Source organism: Felis catus, chromosome B4 (genome assembly GCF_018350175.1).
Source record: "Felis catus isolate Fca126 chromosome B4, F.catus_Fca126_mat1.0, whole genome shotgun sequence".
Lineage (NCBI taxonomy): Eukaryota > Metazoa > Chordata > Mammalia > Carnivora > Felidae > Felis > Felis catus.
This window is the reverse complement of record NC_058374.1, coordinates 13,645,377-13,671,515: the sequence shown is the minus strand read 5'-3', so window position 1 is coordinate 13,671,515 and position 26,139 is coordinate 13,645,377. Positions and strand designations below refer to the sequence as shown.

Sequence of the window (26,139 nt, the reverse complement as noted above, 5' to 3'; positions counted from 1 at the left end):
CCAGTGCGGGGCATGAACTCATGAACCGTGATGTTGTGAGCTGAGCTGAAATCAAGAGTCTGACGCTCAACCGACTGAGCCGCCTGGACGCCCCTTTTTATAAAGTATATGTGGTACAGGGGTCACAAGAGATGGTGAAGCCCCCTTGGGTGAGTTGAAGCTATTTTGGCCTCTGAAGGGACAGAGATCTGAGATCCTGGGAAGAACAGTCATAAGGGGAGGGGTCGGTGCAGAGACGTGACCCTCAATTTGGAGACACAGCCACTCCATGGCCACCGAGCAGGGAGGGACTGGGGAGCCATACCTTGACCTCATTCTTCCTGCCTTTCAACCTTTAACCCCTCATTGACCTAATGCAGCCAGAAACCAGAAGGCAAGGGAATCCATATGCAGGCCACATAGGTTAGCTTTCTGGGGTGTCAATGAAGGGTGCCAAGTGGATGTGGAGAAATGGAAAGTCACCAGCAGCTATAGTAGAAGTGAATATAGCCCACTCTCTTGGATCTGAGAAATGTCTCATTGCTTTATTTTTCTAAATCAAGAGAAAACTGGCTCAGTATGCCGTTATTACAGTAGGTCACGAAGCAAACATCAGTCATTAGGAGGCTCCCCATATGACAGTGGGTCATAGAAAAATCCTGGCTCTGGGATGCCTCGGTGGCTCATTCTGTTAAACATCCAGCTTCGGCTCGGGTCATGATCTTGGAGTTTGTAGGTTTGAGCCCCACGTAGGGCTCTGTGCTGACAGCTCACAGCCTGGAGCCTGCTTCGGATTCTGTGCCTCCCTCTCCGTCTGCCCCTCCCCCAATCATGCTCTGTCTCTCTCCATCACTCAAAAAGAAAGAAATGTTATTATTATTATTATTTTTTATTAATTTATTTTTTAATTTTTTTTTCAACGTTTATTTATTTTTCGGACAGAGAGAGACAGAGCATGAACGGGGGAGGGGCAGAGAGAGAGGGAGACACAGAATCGGAAACAGGCTCCAGGCTCTGAGCCATCAGCCCAGAGCCCGACGCGGGGCTCAAACTCACGGACTGTGAGATCGTGACCTGGCTGAAGTCGGACGCTTAACCGACTGCGCCACCCAGGCGCCCCTATTATTATTTTTTAAATCCTGGCTCTATGTGACTATGGCAAAAACCGGAAGGGGCCTTTTCCTTGGATCACAGGGCCCCATCCGTAGTGGACACCTGTGGTTTTGCCAGCATGCTGCCTTCTTTTAGCAAATAGCCTATTGTGTTTATTTGGGAAATGACTCTCCATCAGAGAGATGGGTGGGATTGTCAACTAACTGTCCTGCTTTTCCTTGGCCAAAGAGCATAGGCATTGAACCCACTGAGCCAATCACGCTCAATGTTCTGGGAGTTTGAATGGGAGGCAAACACTCAACATCTGAACAGAAAATAGGTAGAAGGAAAGAGTCCCAATAGCGGAGTCCCACGGAGAATGGATGTTGCTGGTTATCTGCGTACCCCGAACTGCCTTGATTTCTATCCTTTGAGAGACCTGGTTTTTCAGTTTTCTCTTTGATTGTGTGAGACACCCTTTATCTTTTTTTAAATCGCCAGCGTTGCTTCTGTGGCTCGTGACCAAAGCACCCTGATAGCGACACCATTGTTGCCATGGTTATGTGTGCTTCCTGGTGCCTTTGCTGCCCTTGTCTCCAGCCAGCGGCCCTGGGAGAGCTGCAGGGAGCTCCTCCCGGAGGTCTCCCCAGCCACCGCTGGCTTGTCCGTAGCTGCAGCTGGTAATGCTGTGGCTTTGATGTCCAGCCTCCCCGCCACCCTGTCTCCAGGGCGCTGCCTGGGGACACAGGGCACATTCCCATCACTTACGCAAGGTGCTGTCTTTTGTGCTTTCTCTTCCCCGCCTTCCTTTCTTGGGAAATCAAGACTGAGTTGGGGGCAGTTCCCTCTCTTCCAGTCTTTAGAGCTCTTTTCTTTCTGGACAAGTCCCCTCTATTACCTAGGCAACCTTACCCTACATTCTAAATGTACCTTAACCTACATTTAAAAACAAAACACGTCTGCAGGGTGCCTGGGTGGCTCAGTCGGTCATGATCTTGTGGTTCGTGAGTTCGAGCCCTGCCTTGGGCTCATTGCTGTTAATGCAGAGTCTGTTTCTGCTACTGATCCTTTGTGCTCCTCTCTCTGCCCCTCCCCTGCTCGTGCCCACTCTCTCAATAATAAATAAACATTTTTTTTTTTAATTAAAAAAATAGGGGCACCTGGGTGTCTCAGTTGGCTAGGCATGTGACTTTGGCTCAAGTCATGATCTCACAGTTAGGGAATTTAAGCCCCGCTTCAGGCTCTGTGCTGACAGCTGGGAGCCTGAAGCCTGCTTCAGATTTGTGTCTTCCTTGCTCTCTGCCCCTCCCCCACTCGTGCTCTGTCTCTCTCTCTCTGTCTCTCAAAAATAAATGAACATGAAAAATTTTTTTTTCAAAATTAAAAAAATAAACAAGTTTGTTAACTCTTCCCAAATGATAAATCTTGATTTCTAGGGTTCAAACACCTTGGGACTGTGTTCCTAAATGATGGAGTGGTGAGAAAATTCATTATTTTTTTGTGGGAAATTGTCAGGACAAAACCAAAAGAATATAAAAAATGGTTTGTTTCTCTTTCCTGTAATATTTCTTTCTATATCTTCTGACAGAACGGATCTAAACCTACAGTGCGTGTCTGTGGGATCTCCTCCCTACCCTTACCCTTTCTTTCTCCCTCCCTCCCTCTCCTTATTTGTCATGAATATAATTTACTAAGCTTTAAGGGGTTTCTCTGTATGCAAATGAACTATATTCATAATTGAGTACGTCGTTGAATATAAACTGTATTTCTCTTGAAACTGCTAGAAAAATGAATGACATAATATCTACAATAAATGGATTCCTACTAATTCACTGGCACTGAACTTTAATGATTTTAGTCAGCATAATTAAGACTACTACTCACTGTTTTTCTCTGACTTCCCTCTTAGTGCCTGTTTGTCATTACTCGTCATCTTACTGCAGGGCTTATTACAGTTCCCTCCCCAACCCTTTTTTTTTTTTTAATGTTTTTATTATTATTACTAGTATTATTATTGATTGAGAGAGAGAGAGACGGAGCACGAGCGGGGGAGGAGCAGAGCAAGAGAGGGGCACAGAATCTGAAGGAGGCTCCAGGCTCTGAGTTGTCAGCACAGAGCCCGACGTGGGGCTTGGACTCACAAGCATGAGATCAGGACCTGAGCCGAAGTCAGATGCTTTACCCACTGAGCCACCCAGATGCCCCACCCTCCCCAATCTCTCTCTCTCTGACTAGGTAATCTCTCTCTAGTAAATGTGTGGTTCTATTCTTTTTCATCCCCATGTCCTATCTCACCACTTGTAAGAACATTTCCAAGCTTGATTGAAATTTTTTCCTTATGTAATATACAGTATACAATTTAATATATACAATATGCAATATAATATATACAATATACAGTAATATATATATACTCTATAAAAATTTAAATACATGTGCACCCTCTCTTCCAATCATGTGTATTTGTTTGTCTATAATCTGTCAATCTCTGTTATGTCCGTGCTTAAGTAGAGAACATGTCCATATGTTAAAACTCCATTATGAATAAGAACCCATTTATATGTAATCAGCAGAAGAAAATGGAAGACACAAGTTTTCTTTGCATTGATTATGCCAATTTGCATTTATTAAACTTCAGACAAATAGCAATAATTTTCTCTGATTTGTTTTTTGAAGAAAAGGAATTGAAACCACCATCTATAATAACTTAATGGTAACAGGTTAGGACTCGACATTGACACAAGAATCATGAGAGTACAAAAGGGCGCAATGGCAGAGTAAGCAAAGCTGAGCTAAGAAGAGCTTATTGTCATAAGGAATTAGTAATAATTCTGGTAATCGGGAGACAGAATTGAGAAATTTCTTGAATTGCTGTAAGTTCAAGTTTGTATTGGGAGGAGACAAAGAATACTGTTTTGTGACTTATGGTTATGAATCATAAAATGTCAAATTTTAGTGTAAAAGAGAGAAAATTAGTTACGTTTATGTTTTGTGTCCCAGGAAGCAAAGACTAACGTAAGTTCCTTTGTGGTGTGTGTCCCTCGAGTACCTTTCAAAGGATGCTTATAAATTTATGCATGTCTGCAGAAGTTGATGAGGCCCCCCAGGAGAAGAATTCTAGGTTCAAAAGTTCTTTTTCATTACACTCAGGCATCACAGAGATGGAAATTCTCTTAGAGGTGATTCTTCTGAATTTTGTGTTGCCCACTTTTTCATGTGTTTATAAATTTTGCAAGCCTTTGTTGAGCATGAACGTCTTCGGGGAACGGCCGGGGAGCAAACGATGCAGAAGCCTTGGTTCTGCTAAAGGTAAACAGCTTGGTGGGCTCCATAGGCCTGGTAACAAATAACTATGGCAAAGGAGGACATGTGCTTCAAGAGGATATAAATGCAGTTGTGATGGAGGGCGGTCAGGGAAGGAGTGAGGAGTGCCCAGGGAGAGAACATCCTCAGGGGTCCTGTGGAGGGATCGCCTGTGGAGGGATATGGCCAACGATGGAATCGAAGGGTCAGAGGGTCACCCGAGCTCAGGGGACACAGTGTGCTCAGCAGACTTGGCTTAGGATTGATTTTACAGTCACAAATGGAATATAAACTTGTGAACACGCGCCTTGACATTTGAAAGCTGGCCTTCTCGGATGGAGTTTTGTGCGACCTCGCTGTGTTTTCTGGGCCTCTGAGTCCAGGCACAGAGGTGTCATTAGGCAGTCGGACATGTTGAGTTCTCAGCTTGACCCCCTGCTTCCCTTTTGCTCTAGGGGCCCCGTCTCTTCCTTTCAGAACCTTTGTGAATTCCGTGCGAGGGTTCCTTCTTGCTGCCCCTGCCTCTTAAACTTGTCCTCATCCTAAAATGTCAGTGCACTGACCACCTAAGACCCTGGGGAAGTCATGCAGCCTTACAGATAGCTTTCACTTCAGGTCATTGGTTCTAATCCCATTGAAGACACTTCAGTCCCTTTTATTTCTGCCCACTGTATGTGCCCTTAGAATTGCCCTGTCACTACAGGAATCCATACCAACAAAAAGGGGTGAATCAAAAAAGAAAAATCAGTTATATTATTTATTCCTTAGAAGCCCCTTGCCAAAAGTCTACCAGGCCATCAGTAGTTCTGGGCCTTCAGGCCAGTATTTCTTTTTATGTTTGGGTTAAGGAGTTGCATTTGGACCGTGGGAATAAGAAGGGGTCTGCAGCTCAGCACTGGTTACTGCAGCAGCAAAAAGAATGCTGTTTAAATGCCCCCAGTACCACCAGGATTGATGACTCAGCGGTCCTGGCTCCTGCCTCCTGTTCAAAGCTGTGACAAGGGACTCCTCCCCGGGCAGTGAGCCAGGACCCCACCTGACTGACAGATGCCCCTTGCCCAGACCTCTCCGCAACTCTCCCCAGGCAGAGGGGCTGCGGTATTCACAGGAAGAAGAAGTTGCACGACCCAGTGTGTAAATGAAATTCTTGGAACAGATTTTGGAGACTTGGCAGTCCTGTCTCTTTGCTAAAAGAAATGCTCATCTTCTTTCGAAAGTGTGTGAACCTGGGAGTGACCGTATAGGGCCCTGATGAGCAGATAATTGGGGCATAATGAGACTTAACCTGGTCACTTTGATGGAAAATGAGAGAGGTGGATAGATACTATAAAAAATTCATCCGTCTTCATCACATTCCATTCACATCCTCAACACCTACCCCCAAGAGCTAACTAAATGGACAAAATTCCGGTAACCAAAGTGGAACCCTCAACATTGATGTATTTTCTCTCATTCTGTGTGAACAAATGGTGTGTAGGACCGTTAATATTTAACCTAACTGCATGATGAAGATCGTTTCACCATAATTGGCTATAGGGGTCTGATATTTACTATCTAGATACTGACCTTTTGGGCATGTGGTGTTAATGATTTCATGTTGGACCTTCTCTGCATTTTTTAAGGGTCTAATTAGGTTGCATGTATGTTTCCATTTGGGAAACCTAACGGAGGAAGGGGGCATTTACTGGACATTGTTTAATTCATTCTCTTAAAGCTCTTCTTCTCGCAAAAGTAGGATGTGAACCTACTTCCCTTGCCTTCCTGTTGTCTCCTCAGCTGTCTTTTGTTCTGGCCTTGGGGCATGTTCAGGGGCCCTGAGGCCCCTCTTGTGAACAACCGAGAGGAGGTGCTCAACAGCTGGTTTCACTACTTCTCAAGCAGAAACACAGTATTTAAATTCTGTATTAATACTGGACCTGCCCATATGCAGCCATGGGAGAAATCACCAAGACAGGACTTAACGTGGGGAAAAGCAAGTGAGAATACTTGGAAGTCATACACATACAGGTAACCATTTCCTAAGACACTGTGACACTTGAGGAGAAAAGGAGGAGAGCTGCTTTGTACTCTTTTCCCTTGGATTATTTATATTTTTCGGTTAATTTCTATATTACTTGAATGGTTTTGTTTAAAAAAATATTCTGCAATAGAAAATTTCCCTATATTGCACACAGTAATTTATTAACTAGTTTCCCCCCTAAGATTTTCAGTCTTCTTTTTTAAACACTTGTAAGTGTTTTTTCTTTATTTTGAGAGAGACATAGAGAGCGGGGAGTGGAGGGGCAGAGACAGAGGGAGAGAGCGAATCCCAAGCAGGCTCCACACTGTCAGCACAGAGCCTGATGTGGGGCTTGAACTCAAAAGCTGTGAGATCGTGACATGAGCCGAAATCAAGAGTCGGATGCTTCACTGACTGAGCCACCCAGGCGCCCCAATATTTTCATTATTCTTAAGTAAACTTCTTCCTGAGAACTTTCATAGAAATATCATATTTAGTATGTTCCTGTGAAAATGTAATGTTGCTGTGTTTTTACATTGGTGAATATTCAAAATATGAAAACATTTAAAGAGCAAGTCAGCGGTGGTTTGCTCGTGGTCATGGAAGCTAGACCTTTGGAAATAACTCCCGAGACTCATTCCCAAACCCCCTTTGCTCCCTCTTTTATGTTAAAACACGTTGCTAGGGAACGTTTGGTTTCAGTTCTCCTGTGGAAAATCAAAAGTCGATCCTGAAAGATACAGACACAGAGAATTGCAGGTTAGGGTTTGTCTTAACTTCGTAGTAATGCTGACTTTATAAACTCAAAATTGTCTCTGCTTGCAGCTCTTGGCTTGACTTTTCTGTCTTGACATTAGCTCAGGGTGAAGGGACAGAGTGCCAAGGGCATGCTGTGGTTCTGTCCTCAGCTTGTTGACCCGATAGGGCCCAGCCCTGTTAGTTCCCACGGGAAGGTGATGGATTGATCATTTGTTGTCAAGTCGCAGGGATTTTTCCTGCTGGCTGATGCCCTGTTTGCAACTGTGTGCTTAGGGCCAGAGCTCTGTGACCTTTGCAGTTATTACTAGCCTGGCTGACACCTGTTCCCGGTCATATATCTTACAAAGAGATCCTCACTTGTGAAAAAATATTTTTCATTCCGGTTTTTTTTTTTTTTGAAGTGGGATACATATCTGTTATTTATTTACCATCCCACTTACCGGTGAGAACCAGTGTTGCTATCTTCTTTGTTTGGATTTTTATGAAGGGAGGCTCCTTTCACAAATATAGCCAACGTGGATAGGAAGATAATCGTCTAAGTTATTCAAGCCAAAGATTACTTAGGTGTCTTCACAGAATACAGGAGGAAAAGAATACCTCAACCCACATTACCACGTATCTGTAAAATATCTTACTTGAATTTGAATTTTTACAGACAGGTTTGGAACTCTTTTCAGCATCAATTTTGAAAACACATCACAATAATAATTAATATATTTGCCTACTTTTTGCCATGTTCACAAATCTCTTTTTTAAAATAAACCTTTTAGGGGAGCCTGGGTGGCTTAGCCGGTTGAGCTTCCGACTTCAGCTCAGGTCACGATCTCACGGTCCGTGAGTTCAAGCCCCGCATTGGGCTCTTTGCTGACAGCTCAGAGCCTGGAGCCTGCTTCGGATTCTGTGTCTCCTTCTCTCTCTGCCCCTCCTCTGCTCATGCTCTGTCTCTGTCTCTCTCAAAAATAAATTCAGATTAAAAAAAAAAAATCTTAAAATAAATAAATAAATAAAATAAAATTACAAGCCTGTAGGGGCACCAGGGTGGCTCAGTCGGTTAAGTGTCTGACTTTGGTTCAGGTCATGATCTCATGGTCCATGAGTTCAAGCCCCGTGTTGGGCTCTTGGCTGACAGCTCAGAGCCTGGAGCCTGTTTCAGATTCTGTGTCTCTGTCTCTCTCTTACCCTCCCCCATTCATGCTCTGTCTCTCTGTCTCAAAAATAAACAAACATTTAAAAAAGATTAAAAAAAACGAACCTCTTATTTTTAGGAAAGTTTTAGATTTACAGACAAATGGAGAAGATAGTGCAGAGAATTCTCTTACTGTCCCACATGCAGTTTACCTGTATTATTAATGTCTTACATTAGTATAGTGCAGTTGCCAAAATCAATATTGATACATAGTTTTCTTTTTTAAAAAATTTTAACGTTTATTTTTGAGAGAGACAGAGCGAGAGAGCGAGTGAACGAGAGCACAAGCTGGAGAGGGGCAGAGAGAGAAGGAGACCCAGAATCCGAAGCAGGCTCCAGGCTCTGAGCTGTCAGCACAGAGCCCGATGCAGGGCTGGAACTCACAAACCCCGAGATCATGACCTGAGCAGACGTTGGACGCCACCCAGGTGCTTCGATATTGATACATAGTTTTAACTGAGATCCATGCTTCATTCAGAGTCCCTTCATTTTTACCTAATGACCCTTTTCTGCTGCAGGCTCTCATTCAGGGAACCACATTACATTTGATTGTCACGTCTTCTTAGGCTCCTTTTGGCTATGACAATTTTTTTTTTTTTTTTGGAGACTTCCCTTGTTTTCAATGACTTTAACAGTTTGGTTTAAAGAGAGAGAGTATGCAAACAGGGGAGAGGGGCAGAGGGAGAGAGGAACAATCTCTCAAGCAGGCTCCACGCTCAGTATGGAGCCAGATGTGGGGCTCGATCCCACAACCCTGGGTTCATAACCTGAGCCAAAATCTAGAGTTGGATGCTGAAGCGACTGAGCCACCCAGGTGCCCTGACTTGAGCAGTTTTAAGGAACACTGGTCAGGTGTTCTTTAGAATGTCCCTCGTGTGGGATTTGTCTAGTGCTTTTCTCATGAGTAGCCTTGAGTTATATAGGTTTTGGGGAGGAAGACCCTTTATTTCAAGCGACATTTTCATCACATGGTATGAAGGGTACATTGTATCAGTCTGACTTATCACTGTTGATATTAACCTTGCTCACATGGCTGAGATAGTGTTGGTTAGGCATAGCACTTTTTAAAAATTAATTACTTAATATCAATGTTATCTTGGTTTTAGGTGCACAACAATATAACGATTCAACAATTCTATACATTACTCAGTGCTCATACAGATAAATGTACTCTTAATCCCCTTCAGCTGTTTCACACACCTCCCCCCGACCTCCCCTCTGGCAACCACCAGTTTTTTCTCTGTACTTATGAGTCTGGTTTTTTTTTTTTTTTGTCTTGTTTTTAATCTGTTCGCTTATTTTGTTTCGTAAATTCTACATATGAGTGACCTCGTGGTATTTGTGTTTCTTTGACTTATTTTGCTTAGTATTATACTCTCTAAGTCCGTCCATGTTGTTGCAAATGGCAAGATTTCATTCTTTTTTGTGGCTGAGTAATAGTCTTGTGTGTGTGTGTGTGTGTGTGTGTGTGTGTGTGTGTGTACATTTTCTTTATATTGATCTATGGATGGACCCTTGGGTTGCTTCTCTATCCTGGCTGTTGTAAACAATGCTGCAATAAATATAGGGTGCTTGTATATTTTTGAATTTCTATTTTCATTTTCTTTGTGTTAATACCCAGTAATCAAGCTACTGGGTCTTATGGTACCTTTATTTTTAATTTCTGAGGAACCTCCATAATGTTTTCCATAGTGGCTGCGCCAGTTTGCATTTCTATCAACATTGCCCACGAGCTGCTTTTTCGTTACATCCTTGCCAACACTTAATGTTTTATGTTTTTTATTTTACCCATTTTGACAGCTGTAAGGTGATTGTAGTTTTGATTTGCATTTCCCTGATGAGGAGGGATGTTGAACATCTTTTCATGTGTCTCTTGGCCATCTGCATTTCTTCTTTGGAGAAACATCTATTCAGGTCTTCTGCCCATTTTCAGTTGGACTACTTGGTTTTATTTGGTGTTGAGAGTTTTTTTTTAAAACATATTTTAGATATTACCCCCTTACCAGATACATCATTTACAAATATCTTTTCCCATTCTGTGAGTTGCCTTTTTGTTTTGTTGATAGTTTCCTTTGCTGGGTATAGTACTCTTTTAAATGGCAAATTTCCATTGCATATTTGAAAGATGATAAAGAAATTTATTTCTGTGTCCCATGTCAGGAACACTGCTTTTACCTGAAACAAATTATGTCCACCCTATTCATCTTGTATAGTGAGAGACTGAATGGACATGGAATGAACCAAAACTATCTAAAATTGATACAATATTTGAATTTCTAACTAGGTTAAGATTTCACTGAATTTTTTAATACTTGCAAGTATAAAGACAGCTCAAAAATATTTCTAAGTATTCTGAGTTCTATAGTATTTTATTCTGCAGTGAGCAGCAGATTTTTACCACTGAAAGACAAAGTTTAATGTAATTTATTCATTAAAATAGTCGAACACTTCTCTGTGCTGTCACAGATACATATGTTAGAATTGGAAGTTACATTCTGCTTCTTACTTGTGGGGCTATTTGTGGGAAATAGTGGGGAATAAGGAAACTGCCAGATGTTGACAAAAGAGTCAGGTAATCAAGGAGGTTAAACGAAATGATAACTCATGGGCTATGTAATATGACTGAACTAAACTGCATAAAACTAGCTGTTGATAACTGCAACCCCCATCAAGTAACCCAGACACAGGCATTAACCAACGTTGCGTACACAGACAATAAGACATATTCACAGGGGTCAATTTGAAATATGTCAGCAAAGCACTTTGTCCTCATCTTGGTTATTTTTCATGCTGGCTGAATCATTAGAAATTCCTCTTTGCTCTCTGGTGGATGAACCATTGGCCTGCATCCATGAAAAGGCAATAAGTTCAGTTGAACAATATATTCGTTATTTTTAGGAATATCCCTAGAGATTAATGTCATTTAATCCTTCAAAGGAGAAATATTTACCAAAATGCATTAACTGTGTATGGGATGGCATGCTATATAAAATTACACCTGTCTGATGAAGTCTTTAGTAAAATTCAGTACCGATTCCTAATCAAAGCTCTGCAAACAAAGGAATAAAATTATTCATCCAAACTATGATAAAAAAAAAACTTCCACTTATTATCATAGGTAAAAATCATACTGAATTTAGATATTTTCAGAGTGATTTATCTTCAAATTGATGCAAAACACAGGTGTGCTTTCATTCAGTACAATTTTTTTTATTGAGCATCTACTTCCTAATACTGGGGATACAGTAATGGATAAAACATATAGGAATCTTTGCACTGTGAATCTTATATTTTAGTTTGGTGGTAAGCAGGGTGGAGTGGGAAGGATATGGGTAGGGAGATGAAAAATCAGCACACATAAGTAATGTCAGATGGTGAAAAGTGCAATGGAGATAAATAAAACAGGAAAAGCTTAGGGAGCACAGGAGAGGAGGATATGTTTTTAAATGAGGGAGCCAGGAGAGGCCTCCCTCAGGATCTGAAATTTAAGCAAACACCTGGAGGATATGAGGGGGTGAAAGGTGCAAATACCCAGGGAAGAGATTTCTAGGTATCCACAGCAGCAAGTGCAAAGGCCCTGAGGCAGAAGCATATCCGATATATTTAATGAATAGTAGAGTCTACTATAGCTGGGAAAAAGTTAATGAGCAGAGTAGGTTAGATGGGTAGAAGGGACAGACCATACAGGGCTTTGTGAGAGATAGCGGGCCCTTGGAGAGTTTTGAGCAGAGGTGTTAGAATTTCTAACCTAAGTTCTGAGATCACTCTGGCTGCTCTTTGGGGTTGTGATTAGGAGGCCAGTGTAATAACAATCCATGTGAGAGAGGATGGTGGAGCAGGGATGTTGGGAAGCAGTGGGATTCTGGAAGGATCTTGAAGGTAGAGTCAGCAGGTTGTGCTGACTGACCAAATGTGGTGTGAATTTCTTTTCATCAGCAGCAGCGGGAAGGATGGAGGGCTGTCACAAGGAGTATTTTGTAGAGATTTATATTTTCTTGTCCACGTAATAAAGTACAAAAAAGAAATGAGCTTTAAAGGGAACTCCATTAGGAAACTATGATTATCCACCTAGAAGAGCTAAAATAATAAACCAGAAGCTATTAGAGATAATAGAACAGTGGAGAAAAACTGCTGGTCAAAAGATAGAATAACACAAATCAATCCCCTTCTCAAATGCCTTTATTATCTAGCTAAAAATAAAATAATCAAAAGCCTTTTAATTTATGACAGCCACAACATTGAATTATATGTTCATTAAACTCGTGTAAGGGCGTATAGCACCAATCAAAAAAAAAAAAAAAACTACAAAATTTTAATGGTGGAAAAAGGCTTGAATATGTAGAAAACATGTCCTACTCCTGGGTAGGAACAATAAATGTAAGTGGAAATTGTTTCTGGTTTAATTTGCAGTTTTAACACAACTTCAGTTAAGATACCAGTGAGGTCATTGGCATTTATACAGAATTCAAAATAATTGATTCTACAGAATACTTGGAAAGATAGACAATAATATTAAAGTGTTAATGAAGGAATAATAACTATCTTGCAAAACGGACTGTTTAAAAAAACAAACTGAGGCAGCGTAACACTGGATTAGAAGGAGATATGTAGACCAATGAAATAAAATAGAGCATGCATAAATAATTTTAAGTACACCTGAAAACATAATATATGGCAAATGAGTATAATAGAATTATAGAGAACCTAATTATTTTAGACATGCTGCTAGAGTAATTTCATTTCAGTGTGGCAAAAAACAGATTTACCTCAAAAAATCAAAACAGAATATTAAACTATATACAAAGAGATAGTTTGTTTATTTAACTGAAGAGGGAAACCATTTTAGATTTTCAAAGAAGTTATGAAGATGGGCAAAGGTATTTAAATAAAATTCAAACATCTGTACAACTAAAATAAATTACAGATAAAATAGCAAAATAAAACATTTTTAAGTATTGGCAGAAATGTTCTTTAGAGTTACTGATTTATTTATTTATTGATTTATTGATTTATTTATTTATTTATTTATTTATTTATTTATTTATTTATTTTAAACGTGTGTTTATCTGAGAGAGCGAGAGAGAGCTCGAGCATGAGCAGTGGGAGAGGCAGAGAGACAGGGAGAGAATACCATGAGGCTTGAACCCACAAGCCCTGATTCATGACGTGAGCCAAAATGAAGGGTGAGATGCTTAACTGAGTCACCCAGGCACCCCTTTTATTTATTTATTTAAATTCAAGGTAGTTAACATGCAGTGTAGTCTTGGTTTCAGGAGTAGAACCCAGTGACTCGTCACTTACAACACCCAGTGCTCATCTCAACAAATGCCCTCCTTAATGCCCGTCACCCATTTAGCCGATCCCCCCACCCACCTCCCCTCCAGCAACCCCCAGTTTGTTCTCTGTATTTAAGAGTCTCTTAGGGTTTACCTCCTTCTCTGATTTTATCTTATTTTTCCTTCTCCTCCCCTATGTTCATCTGTTTTGTTTCTTAAACTCCACGTATGAGTGAAATCAGATATCTGTCTTTCTCTGACTGACTTATTGCACTTAGCATAATACACACTAGTTCCATCCACGTTGCTGTAAATGATAAGATTTCATTGTTTTTTCATCGCCGAGTTGTATTCCATTACGTATATAAACCACATCTTTATCCATTCATCAGTTGATGGACGTTTGAACTCTTTCCATAATTTGGCTATTGTTGATAACACTACTATAAACATTGGGGTGCATGTGCCTCTTTGAATCAGCATTTTTGTATCCTTTGAATAAATACCTAGTAGTGCAGTTTCTGTGTCGCAGGGTAGTTCTATTTTTAATTTTTTGAGTCACCTCCATACTGTTTTCCAGAGTGGCTACACCGGTTTGCATTCCCACCAACAGTGCAAAAGGGTTCTCTTTTCTCTGTGACTGATAACTTACAACAACAGATAGAACTTTAATATAGAGAATATATAAAGAGCTCATAAAACAATATTTTCAAAAGTTTTTATTTATTTTTGAGAGAGATGAGAGAGAGCTGGGGATGGGCAGAGAGAGAGGAAGAGAGAGAATCCCAAGCAGGCTCTGCACCATCAGCATGGAGCTTGATGCAGGGCTTGATCTCACAAACTGCAAGATCATGACCTGAGCTGAAATCCAGAGTCAGACACTTAACTGAATGAGCCACTCAGGCACCTAATAAAACAATATTTCACTGCAACAGATAGAAATTCAGTATGTGTAATATATAAAGAGCTTCTAAAATCTCTAAAATTAGCACCAAATCTCAAATAGGCATAGATATGTATGTTTGTGTGTGTATATATAACATATATATATATGTATATCTGTGTATGTATATAAACAAGCCACATACAAGAAAAATATGTAACATCTTTTATAAGGAGATAAATAGAAATTAAATTAGTTCCAAAGTAAATTACACACACATTAAATGATCCCATATCAGAGGGACATGCCAATAAATCTTAAAGTGAAGGTGCCTCATGCAGTAGATAAGACCCTGTCGATGGGTTCATTTCTTCATTGGGCAGTATTTTAGGCAGCATTCAAGTAAGCTTAATTCTAAGAATCTCATGATGGGGATGCTTTTGCATGAAAATAATCTAAGTATTATTATACTTAGTATAGTAGTATAGTAGTTATAGTGTATTAGCTGTGATAATAACTGGAAACCAAATAAATGTTCGACACTTGGAGAGTGATGATGTAACCTATAGTTTAGTAATCTTCCACGAGACTGTGGATTGAGTCTGAGATGGGAAATTAGAAATATATTATCAGAAAAAAGATCATAGGGAAAAAGAGCCAGAACACAAAATTTTGACCCTGATCCAAATACTAGAAAGCATTTACCTGTGGTTAAAGGTGGAAGAGGCTATCGAGAAAGGTAGTTAAGCTAGGTGAAGGAATTTGGGATTTAATTTACGTAAAAAAAGAATGAGTATAAACACCTACATATATTAATGGATTAATTGGGAGTATTAGGAGGTTCCAGGAAATGTACCCATTGGCCCGTTTCCTGTGATTTGACTTCCTTAAGCATGTTGCGTGTTTCATTTGGGAACTGGGGTGGGCGGAATCACCTTTATTTTGAGGGTCCTTGGAGTGAAGGAATCCTGGGCATGGGTGAGGCTGGGAAAGGTGACCCAGACTGCTCTTCTGCATGTGGTAGCATGTGACCTAGAGTTTGGGACAGGATTGCAATGTTGTGGAACTGGACTGCTCAGCAGAAGACAGAGAAACTAGCCAGTTATGTGGATTCAGCTACCCCAGCAAGGATGTGTCAGAGGAAGGCTGTGGGGACCAGGTCCCCTAGGGACAACACAGGATTGCAGTGGACTCAGTGCCCTGCTTTATAGCTGAGGACAGTGTGTCTGCTAGTGAGAGACATCTGTAACCCTGGGTGCGGGGCCCCAGGGGAGGCAGCGGTGGATCTACCGTCCACAGGCCTGCTGTCGACGACCCAGCGGCTTCCAGGGCTTTGTGTTGTGTGGAGAAACACGGGAGAGGGACGGGAACATGAAGAGCATCTACTGAGATCAAGACCCTTGAAAGAAGGTGCTTTGCGCCCTCCTTAGCAGATTATAGTATCTGTTTCTGCTGCTCCACACTTGCGTGACATTTCTCTGCATTTTCCCTTTTCCTTCCTTCTCATCTCACGGGAATAAGCTCCCCGCTTCCCTGTGAAAAATGACCCCTCCGCCTGGACCCCCTTCCCCACTCCTTTGGTGTTTGTAGAATCCTTCTGTCTTTTCATCTCCTTGCTGGTGTCTTGTTTTGTGCCTTAAGGTACACCCAGGCTCTTCTGCCCTCGCCAACAACAAAAAAAAGCCAGCAACAAAAAAACCACATCTTCTCCCGACCCTAATGGCTCCTCAGGCTGTGCTTTTCTTCTTTAGGTAATAAAGCATTTCTACAAACATTGCTCTTTTAATTATTGAAAATACAATAGAAAGGGAAGTCAAAAATTTGAAATGGGGAAAAATCACTCAATTCCACCCGCTAATGGAATTTATTTTTTTGGTAAGTATCATACCACCTGTGAGCCTGAAAAACTAGCTTTACTGACACAAAGTTAACGTAGAATAACCTGCACATATTTAAAGCACACCATGTGATAAGTTTTGGCACATGTGTATATCCATGAAACCACGACCATAAGGAAGATGACGGACGTACTCATCACCCCCAGGTCTCCTCGTGCCCCATGCTGAGCCCTTCTTTCTGACTCTTTGACTCACTTTAATGATTTTGAGATTCATCCATGTTGTTGCCTGTGTCGCTAGTTCATGCCTTCTCTTTCAGAAACCCCAGGTTTTTTTTTTTTCCATGCAGTGAGGTATAACTTACATATAATAAAATTCACCTATTTTTAGGTATACAGTTCAGTTAGTTTTAGTAATTACATTTATAGAAGAGTGCACCTCATCATCACCATCCAGTTCTAGAATATGCTTTGTGCCCATTTGCAGCCAGTGTCATACAGGCAGTCACTGATGTACGTTCTGTCTCTAGAGGTTTGCCCTTTTCGGATGTTTCTTATAAACGGAATACAAAATATGTGGTCCTTGCATCTGCCCCCCCCCTCCACTTAGCGTAATGTCCCTGAGCTCATCCATGTTGTAATATGTGTCACCAATTCCTTCATTTTAATTGCTGAATAGGATTTCATCATAGGGCTCTACAATTTGTTCAGACATTCACCCACTGATGGACATTTAAGTTTCCAGGTTTTGACTTATTACAAATAAACCTGCCGTGAACATTCACGTTCAAGTCTTTATATGAACCTAGGCTTTCATTTCTCCTAGGACGGCTGACTCGGGAGGTAGATGTGTGTTTAACTTTATAAGAAACTGCCAAACTGTTTTCCAAAGCACGTGTTCTATTTTACGTTACCGCCAGATCACCACATGCTGCCTAAAACTTGGTGGGGCCAGTCTTTTTAATTGTAGCCGTGTAATAGGTGTGTTGTCTCATTATGATGTTAACTTGAATCTTCCTAATGACTGATGCCAGGCGTCTTTTCATATTATTTGCCATACATATATATTCTGTGAAGTGCTTATTCAAATCATTTGCACAGTTTTCATTGGGTTGTGTTCTTAGTATTGAGGATTAAGAAGCTTTTTTTAAAAAAAATTTTCAATGTTTATTTTTGAGAGAGAGAAGACAGCGAATGAGTGGGGGAGGGACAGAGAGACAAGGAGACACAGAATCCGAAGCAGGCTCCAGGCTCTGGGCTGTCAGCACAGAGCCTGACACAGGGCTCGAACTCCCAAACTGTGAGATCACGACCTGAGCTGAAGTTGGGTGCTTAACCAACTGAGCCACCCAGGTGCCCCTAAGAAGCTTTTTATATGTCCTGACTATAGTACCTGTACCAAACATGCTTTGCCAATATTTGCTGCTATTTAATGTTTTGTGTTTTTTTTTTAACATTTATTTATTTTTGAGAGAGAGAGACAGTGCAAACACGGGAAGGGGCAGAGAGAGAGGGGGACACAGAATCCAAAACAAGCTCCAGGCTCTAGGCTGTCAGCACAGAGCCCCACTCCGGGCTCACACCCATGGACCATGAGATCATGACCTGAGTCGAAGTGGTACGTTCAACCAACTGAGCCACCCAGGCACCTCCAGTAGATTGTGTTTTTACTCTCTTAATGGTATCTTCCAAATAGCAGAAGTTTTAACGAAGCCCAGTTTATTGATCTATTCTTCTATCAGTTGTGATTTGGGTGCCACATCTAAGACATTTTTGCTCTACCAAAAGTCACAAGGATTTTTCTCTCCCATGTTTTCGTCTACTGATCTTAGAGTTTTAGGTCTTGTGATTAGGTCTCTGATATATTTTGAGTTAAACATTGTGTATGTTGCAAGGAATGCATTGAAGTTAATTCTTTTGCGTGTGCATATTCTCTTATCCCACCATCATTTCTTAAAAAGACTATTCTCTCTCCAGCGAATTGCCTTTGCACCTTTGCAAAAATTAGTTGTCCATCTATGTATGGCTCTCTTTCTGGATTCTCTGTCGGTTTTGTTGAATCACTTGCCTTTCTACTACACTGTTTTTACTACTGTAAGTTGCTAGTAAATCTCTAAGTTAGGCAGAGTTAGTTCTCCAAAGCTATTTTTCTTTTTCGAAATTGTTGTGGCTATTCTGTGTCCTTTGCATTTCCATATCACTTTAGAATTAGCTTGCTGATTTCTGCAATAAAAGCCACGGGTTGGAATTCTGTTGAATCTATGAATCAGTTTGGTGGGAATGGACATCTGTTTTTTTTAAGTTTATTTATTTGTTTTGGAGAGAGAGAACGCACACAGGAGGAGCAGAGAAGGAGGAAGAGAGAGTCTCAAGCAGGCTTTGCACTGTCAACATGGAGCCCAATGCGGGGCTTGAACCCACGAACCGTGAGATCATGACCTGAGTTGAAACCAAGAGTTGTACGCTTAACCGACTGAGCCATGCAGCTGCCACCCAGGCGCCCTGAGAATGGGTGTCTTAAGAACACTGAGTTTTCTGACCCATAAGCCCCATCTGTCTCTCCATTTAAGTCTCTACTTACTCCTGGCAGTGCTTTGTCCTTTTCAGTGTACAGTTCTTTCGCATCTTGGTCAGATTTTTCTCTAAGAATTTCATATGGTCTGATGCTATTGTTAGTTGGACTTTTAATTTAAATGTCTTGTTGTTGGCATATAGGAATACCGTAGATTTTTGAATATTGGCCTTGTATCCTTCAACTTGACTCAACTTTCTTATCCTAGTAGCTTGTTCGTAGATTCCGTCAGATTTTCTACACGAAAAATCATGTTGGATGTGAAAAAAACACTGTTTCTTTTCCCATATGACTAGACATCCCCCCCCCCCCCCCCGCCGACTTGTCCTATTGGACTGTCTAGAATCTCCCTTACCATGTTGAAGAGAGGTCCTGAGAGTAGATAACTTTGTCTTGTTCCTGATCTTAGGGGGAAAGTGTTCAGTCTTCCACATTAAGTATGGTAATAGCTGTAATTTGTTGTAGATGCTCTTTTTCAAAAATTTTTAAAATATATATATATATATTTTTTTTTTTTTTTTTGAGAGAGAGCCCGAGCACGAGTGGGGGAGGGGCAGAGGGAGACGGAGACATAGAATCGGAAGCAGGCTCCAGGCTTTGGGCTGTCAGCACAGAGCCCAACAAGGGGCTTGAACTTAGGAACCGTGGGATCATGACATGAGCCAAAGTTGGACACTCAACCAACTGAGCCACCCAGGTGCACCTGTAGATGCTCTTTATTAGACTGAGAAAGTTCTCTTCTATTCCTAGTTGCTTGAAAGTTTATAAAAATCAGGAAGAGATGTTGAATTTTGACAACTGCTTTTTATGTGTCTTTTGTGTTGATGGTGTGGTTTTTCTTTTTTTAGTTTGTTAATATGGTGAATTCCACTGGTTGTTTTTAGAATATTAAACCAACCATATATTACTAACGCCTGGCTGGTCATAGTGCATTACTTTTTAAATATATTGTTGGATTTTATTTCCTATAATTTTTTTGTTTAGAATTTCTGTATTTTTATTCATGGGGGATGATGATCTATAGTTTTCTTTTTTTAATATTCTCTTTGATATTTATGCTGGCTTCATGAAATGAGTTCAGAGACATTTCTTCCTCTTCAGTTTCTCAAAGAATTTATGGAGAATTGGTATTATTTCTTCCTTGAATATTTACTAGGACTCATCACTGAAGCCTCCTGGGGCTGGAGTTTTCTTCGTGGGAAGTTTTTCTCCTCCCTTTCCGATCTGTTTTCATTTTATTTACTTTGTATGTCCAAAAAAGTCTTTATCTTGCTTTTATTTTTAGAAGATATTTTTGTTGAATGTGGAATCCGAAATGGATGATAGTTTTTCCTTTAAAATTTTGATTAAAAATTTTTTTTTAATGTTTATTTATTTTTGAGAGACAAAGAGATAGTGTGCACATGGGAGAGGGGCAGAGAGAGAGGGAGACACAGAATCTGAAGCAGGCTCCAGGCTCCAAGCTGTCAGCACAGGTCCCAATGCAGGGCTTGAACTCATGAACTGCGAGATCATGACCTGAGCTGAAGTCAGACACTTAACCGACTGAACCAACCAGATGCCCCATCCTTTAAGTTTTTTAAAGGATGTTGCTCCACTGTCTTCTGAATTTCATTCATCCCAGCCAGAAATCTGTTGTCATCCTTATCTTTGTCCCTCTGTGTATGATAGATACATCTGTCTGCCTCTGATTGTTTTCGAATTATTCTCTTTATCACTGATACTGAGCAATTTGTATTTGATGTCCCTTGGTGTAGCTGTCTTCATGCTTAGAATTTGTTCACTATATTATTTGAGGAAATTTTGGTCTTTAATTCTTCCCATATATCTGTGTCTCTTTCTTCAGGGGTACAAGTTACATGGACATTCGGCTGCTTGAACTTGTTCCACTACTCACAGGTGGTTTTGTTTCTGGTTTTTGTTTATAAAACATTTTTAAGCTGCGTTCATTTGGAATAGTTTTTATGTTTTCAAATTCACTAAGTTTTTCTCCTATAATGTCTAACCTCCATTAATTCCAACAAATGTGGCTTTTCTTTTTCATTTCAATATTGTCATTTTTAAATCTCTGGAAGCTCAGATCGGTTCCTTTTTATATCTTTCCTATCTCTACCTGACTTTTTGAATAATGTATAAAATTATAATAACTTTTAAATTTTTTAAAAAAGTTTTATTTATTTATTTTGAGAGAGAGCATGAGCAGGGGAGGGGTAGGGACAGGGAGAGAGAGAATCCCAAGGAGGCTCTGTACTTCTAGCTCAGAATTCATGAACCACAAGGTCATGACCTGAGCTGAAATTAACAGTTGGACACTTAACCAGTTGAGCCACCCAGGTGCCCCTATAATAACTGTTTTAATGTGTTTTTTTTCCCCCTGACTCTAAAATCTGTGTTAGTCCTGGATGATTTTGATTGTTTTGTCACTGTCTTCTTCTTCTTGTCATGGAGCACAACACAGGGCTTGAACTCATGACCTTGAGATCAAGACCTGAGCTAAGATCGAGTCGGACACTCAAATGAGCCACCCAGGCGCCCTGAGTGACTTGTCTTCTACTGAGTGGTCATATTTTCCTACTTCTTTCCATACCCAATAATATTTTTTAGGTGCCAGACATTGTAAATTTTACCTTCTTGCATTTTTGTGTTTTGATAAATGTTTTTTAACATTGTTTTGGGACCCAGTTAAGTTACTTGGAAACAGTTTGGTCCTTTCGGGTCTTGATTTTCAAATTTGTTAGGCAGACTTACGGGAGTGATCAATCTAGGGCTAATTATTTCTCACTCCCAAGGCAAGAACCTTCTGAGCATCCCATCTAATGCTCCGTGAATCTGTGAGGCTTTCCTGTCTGGCTGGTGTGAACAGGTGCTGTTTCTAGCCTTCTGTGAGCCCCAATCACCAACCTTTGTAATTATTTTAGATGGTTCTTTCCCCAACTTTGGACAGTTTCCTCCTGTGCATATGGTGATTAGACCCAACAAAATGCTCAGAGGGGACCTTTTTACAGACCTCTGATACTCTGTCTCTCTCTCTCTGTACCACTGTCCTGTGTGGTGTTCTGCCCTGTGAATTCTATCCATCTTTGTCTTCCCCTGACTCTCAGTTCTTCTTAATTTAGAGAATACACTTTTAAAAATGCTTTTAAATTAATTAATGAATTATTTTGAGAGAGAGAAAGAGGGAGCAAGCAGGGGAGGGGCAGAGAGGGAAGTAGAGAGAGTCCCTAGCAGGCTCCAAGCCGTCAGTGCAGAGCCTGATGTGGGGCTCGAACCTACAACCTGCAAGATCCTGACCTAAAGTAAAACCAAGAGTCAGACACTTAACTTGTTGAGCCACCCGGGCACCTCTGGGAATCTGCTTGATTCTACCTGGGTTTCCTTCTCTGTTCTGTGGCCTGGAAACACTCTGAATTCAATAACCTGGGATTATTGTAAGTCTTATCTTTGTCCTTTGTTGTCCTGTGTCCTGTGTCTTGAAAAGTATTGGTTCAGATATTTTGCCCATTTTGTTGTTGTTGTTGTTGTTTTTTTCAGGGTAAACTTTACCCAGTTACTCCATCTTGGCGGAAAGCAAAAGTTCCTTCCTGTTCTCTTAAATACAAATATTTACATGGTTGCCATTAAAGTATATGTATCATTTTATGGTCAAACAAACATTGTAGCTCAGAAAGTTTCCATATTTCCTAAATGGTTTTCCTAATTGCCATTTTAGTAGCTGCGAAATATTTCACAGTGTGCCAAATTTATTTGAGAGCAGTTTATGCATTAAAGAATGATTTATATTCTACCTCTTTCCAAAAAAGAATTTCAGATGGCTTACTGACAAAAAGGCCTACTAAATAAGACTAATACATTATGAATTAGAAGGGAAAACAAGGTTGAGAAAAACCAAGGAAGTAATAATGCCAACTATGATAATGTGCTGTAGGTATTCTGGCAGCCAAATGTGACAACTGTGATTAGTTCTGTTATTTTCATTATTAGAATGAAAAAGAGACTTCTAGGGAATAACAGTTACAGAATGCCTACTGTGTGCAACTTAACAGAAGGCGAGTTTGATTTTTACCTCACCCTCATGGTATTTGCTCGGGGCGAAGAGTAAATCAATGACACAGTAGACATTCTAGTTCCTAAGAGTCAAATGCCTCAGCAGGGAGCCCGAGGATAACACCAGCCATCACACAGGCCACCTCAGGAGGGACAGACACTTTTCTTGTACTGAGTTCTGGTGGAAATTTTGAGTCATCCGGTGATGGTGTCTTCACAACAGGTTCATAGTGAATACAGAGGAAGTTTAATTTTCATTCATTCATTCATTCATTCATTCATTCATTCATTCAGGTGATGGCTTTTGATAGCTGTGACATTGCACTGCCCCTTGGTTGAGCAACTACACTGAAAGGGGTGACGTGTCTTGAGAGGTAACGCCAGCCAAGGATGGAATTTCCTTCCTGGGAGGAAAGGACTGCTTGCTGTCCTGCATGCCTCCTTCTATGATCTGGATTGCTTTTGAACAAGGTTTTGAAAAGACCTAGGGAACTCCTATCTCACTTTTTTTTTTTAATTAAGGTACGAGTCTATTTCATGCTAATTAACTCCTTTTCCTCACATGCTGCTCTGTGATCCTTTGCCCTTGGACTTCCTTGTCTCTAACTCTACTAAAGGCTCCAGGCATCTTTGTGGAGCCACCCTCGTCCCTGGAATCCTGGGGCTCCCTCGTTCTCTGTCAGACGCTTACTTCTCACCAACTCCCTGTGTTCTAGCAGCCCGCCCCCCAGCCCCGGGACGCTGTCCTGGCCCCCTTGCTCTGTGTCCTTCACATCTCAGCACCTCCCCTGCGCCCATTGATAGGACTGAGTACCCACCGCCGTCTGAGCTCCGTGCTCAGAGCCGCACGGGTGCACAGAGGCAGCTGACAGTAGGTCTGATGTCGCGTGTCTCACTCTCTAGGACGGGGATAATAGAGCAAAGTGAATAGCTGTTATTAAAAAAAAAAAAAAAAAAGCAGCAACTTAGAAGTTGTCCAAACAAAGCAAGTAGAGTACTCAAGTGGAAAATCCAGGGAATATTTCATGGGGGGTGTAACTTCAGACACTGGGAAGTGTGTAAGCCTACACACTTTGACCACACTCAGTCCATCCACCCCCCAGATTCTCCTGTCCCCCCCACTCCTCCCCCGGGTTTAGCTATTTGCTGGGTGGGGCCTACGGCCGCCGCTGACTTTGCAGCTCCTAGCGCTGCCCGCCCCTGCAGACCTCTCCAGGGTGTGGGCTGGCTTTGTGACAGTCTCTAGAACAGCCGCCGAGGACGGAGCCTCAGAAGCTCCCGTGCCAGCGCCCTGTCTCACTGACCCACCGAGTCCGTGGCGCCTCCTTCCATTTCTGGTCCAGGCCTTTCTGAACTTCCCGCGCTTCCGCGTCGTAGCAGGCGTTTCTCCGAAGCGCAAGGGACTTCATGGCCGACGGGGTCAATCTGACCAACAAGACGGAGACAGGAACAGGCTGGCGAGGCCCTCTCTCCCTGACGGACTGTGCCAAGGCATGCAGCTCCGTGCCCGTCCGAAGCCTTTCCCCCTGACTGCGCCGCTCAGCGGGCAGCACTGTACCTCTGCTCGCCCCTCCGGGCCCTGCCTTCCCAGTTCCTTCTCTCTCGCCGCCCTGATAGAGCGCCTCCCAGTCATGTCTTCCCGAGGTGGCCGCAGACTCTTTATTCCTAAAGGAGCTGGGCAAAGGTTCAGCATGACGTTTTTTGGTTTTTTTCTTTTTAAATATAATTTATTGTCAAAATGGCTTCCCTACAACACCCAGTGCTCATCCCAACAAGTGCCCGCCTCCCTGCGCATCGCCCACTTCCCCACCCCCCCATCCACCGTCAGTTTGGTCTCTCTATTCAGGAGTCTCTTGTGGTTTGCCTCCCCCCCCCCTCTCTGTTTGTAACTGTTTTTCCCCCTTCCCCTCCCCCAGGGTCTTCTGTTCAGTTTCTCAAGATCCACATGAGCGAAAACATAGGATATCTGTCCTTCTCTGACCGACTTATTTCACTTAGCATAATACCTTCCAGTTCCATCCACGTTGCTGCACCTGGCGGAATTGTATTCTTTCCAGCATGAGGTTTTCCAAGCAAAGTAGGGAGAAAGAAAGGCAGTTATGCTGACGCCTGGCACCAGCAGTTGAGGTCAAGTCTCCCAGACCTGCCCGTGCAACCCGAGCGAGTCCTGTACCCCTGGGCCTGCAAAGGCTCCTGCTGGGCCTGCAAAGGCTCCTGCTGGGCCCTCCATGGGCACACCTTCCCCTCCCCACCACACCCACCAGCTGCAGTAGCACAGTATTAATTTCTCCCTGTGCTTTCTGTGTTTTACAAGCTCATGGTCCGTGTAGAATTATAAAACACAGGTCATAAGAAAGACATTCTGCTTATTCCTCAAGTTCCAGCTTAAAAACTGCCGTGTTCTTGAAGCCAAAAGTAAACTCTCCCTACTCTGTGCGGCCCAAACTATTTTTAAAACATTTTTAAAATTAGTTTTTAAATGTTTTATTTCTTTTTGGAAAGAAATGGGGGAGGAGCAGAGAGAGAGAGAGAGAGAGAGAGAGAGAGAGAGAGAGAGGATCTGAAGCAGGCTCTGCACTGTCAGCAGTGAGCCAGATGTAAGGCTCGAACTCATGAACTGTGAGATCATGACCTGAGCTGAAGTCGGATGCTCACCGACTGAGCCATCCAGGTGCCCCCCAAACTAATTGTTTTTAAGTCACTTTCCAGCATTTATCACATATTGTCATGTATCATAGATGATTGTTGGATATCATTATATCTGTCAGATAAAAAGCTCCTTGAGGGCAGGGGCCATGATTTAGCTTTGCATCTTCTACAAAACTTATCATAGAGTACTGTATACAGTAGGCACTCAGCAGCTATCATTTGAATACATTTAGAAAAATACTTGCAAGGTTAAGGGAATGCTATAGATATGTTCTTTAAATTATTGTAATCAAATAATGAATTATTGTAATAATCAAAAATTCTTTTGTGAAACCCACCAGCAACTCTAGAATATTCCCACAGCTCAGTGCAAGGTCACGTTCACATGACTCCGGTCATGCTGTGAATCTCCAAGCACCTGACAGTACAAAGATTCTCAGAGGTTCCTGAGGTCAAGGGCATTAGAATCCATTCAGACACCATGGAATAAAGCTTTAACCGCATTGGGCCACAGGATAAACAATTAGAGAGGGATCTTCTAATTCACTCAATGAATATTG

At 41.7% G+C, this 26,139-nt stretch overlaps 1 protein-coding gene across 5 annotated transcripts in view; it reads left to right on the top strand.

Annotated features, from left to right (window-relative positions):
- FRMD4A (FERM domain containing 4A) overlaps positions 1-26,139 on the top strand; it is a 659,116-nt gene that overhangs the window by 21,449 nt on the left and 611,528 nt on the right. Inside the window, exon 2 of one of the 5 annotated variants that reach the window (XM_045060910.1) lies at positions 20,733-20,785. The exons of the other annotated variants lie outside the window; for them this stretch is intronic. The gene's annotated coding sequence lies outside the window, so the exon portion shown is untranslated. The remainder of the gene's footprint in view (positions 1-20,732; positions 20,786-26,139) is intronic. 5 annotated transcript variants of the gene reach the window in all.